General features: G+C 48.6%; 2 non-coding genes across 2 annotated transcripts; both read right to left on the reverse strand.

Moving 5' to 3' along the window:
* Positions 1-431: 431 nt before the first annotated feature.
* On the reverse strand, positions 432-550 carry LOC123178149 (5S ribosomal RNA). The gene has a single exon (XR_006489354.1). It is a non-coding gene; the product is annotated as a 5S ribosomal RNA (ribosomal RNA).
* A 367-nt stretch (positions 551-917) lies between these two features.
* LOC123178148 (5S ribosomal RNA) lies at positions 918-1,036 on the reverse strand. Its single transcript, XR_006489353.1, has one exon. It is a non-coding gene; the product is annotated as a 5S ribosomal RNA (ribosomal RNA).
* Positions 1,037-1,419: the final 383 nt, after the last annotated feature.

The following is a 1,419-nucleotide window of genomic DNA, read 5'->3' on the forward strand; positions in this document are numbered from 1 at the left end:
CAAGCACGCTTAACTTCGGAGTTCTGATGGGATCCGGTGCTTTAGTGCTGGTATGATCGCATCCGACATGTTTCCCCGTCTTCGTCCCTTATGCTTGCCACTCCCAGGTCCGCTCCAAAGACGATTCTACATTCTCACTACCATTACAACCGTTCCCTAACAATGGATAATGTCCTATACTACTTACTCTCCCGCTCAATCACGGAGACGAGTTTTCCACGGTTTCCACCCCTCCCTCCATACCGCAGCAACACGAGTTTTTTCCACCCCTTTCAGAACGCGCTCTTCGCGCCACAAAGCCGCCCCAAGACGCGCGAGCAATGAGCATCGAGCTTAAACATATCGCAAACGTCAAACATAATATAACGGGATTAATATATATCGCCCACGTGCGACATGTTTGTCACAAGGCGCAAAAAATAATTATAAAAGGAATGCAACACGAGGACTTCCCAGGAGGTCACCCATCCTAGTACTACTCTCGCCCAAGCACGCTTAACTTCAGAGTTTTGATGGGATCCGGTGCTTTAGTGCTGGTATGATCGCATCCGACATGTTTCCCCGTCTTCGTCCCTTATGCTTGCCACTCCCAGGTCCGCTCCAAAGACGATTCTACATTCTCACTACCATTACAACCGTTCCCTAACAATGGATAATGTCCTATACTACTTACTCTCCCGCTCAATCACGGAGACGAGTTTTCCACGGTTTCCACCCCTCCCTCCATACCGCAGCAACACGAGTTTTTTCCACCCCTTTCAGAACGCGCTCTTCGCGCCACAAAGCCGCCCCAAGACGCGCGAGCAATGAGCATCGAGCTTAAACATATCGTAAACGTCAAACATAATATAACGGGATTAATATATATCGCGCACGTGCGACATGTTTGTCACAAGGCGCAAAAAATAATTATAAAAGGAATGCAACACGAGGACTTCCCAAGAGGTCACCCATCCTAGTACTACTCTCGCCCAAGCACGCTTAACTTCGGAGTTCTGATGGGATCCGGTGCTTTAGTGCTGGTATGATCGCATCCAACATGTTTCCCCGTCTTCGTCCCTTATGCTTGCCACTCCCAGGTCCGCTCCAAAGACGATTCTACATTCTCACTACCATTACAACCGTTCCCTAACAATGGATAATGTCCTATACTACTTACTCTCCCGCTCAATCACGGAGACGAGTTTTCCACGGTTTCCACCCCTCCCTCCATACCGCAGCAACACGAGTTTTTTCCACCCCTTTCAGAACGCGCTCTTCGCGCCACAAAGCCGCCCCAAGACGCGCGAGCAATGAGCATCGAGCTTAAACATATCGCAAACGTCAAACATAATATAACGGGATTAATATATATCGCGCACGTGCGACATGTTTGTCACAAGGCGCAAAAAATAATTATAAAAGGAATGCAACACGAGG

The sequence above is a fragment of the Triticum aestivum genome, unplaced genomic scaffold (assembly GCF_018294505.1).
Source record: "Triticum aestivum cultivar Chinese Spring unplaced genomic scaffold, IWGSC CS RefSeq v2.1 scaffold13032, whole genome shotgun sequence".
Taxonomy (NCBI): Eukaryota; Viridiplantae; Streptophyta; class Magnoliopsida; order Poales; family Poaceae; genus Triticum; species Triticum aestivum.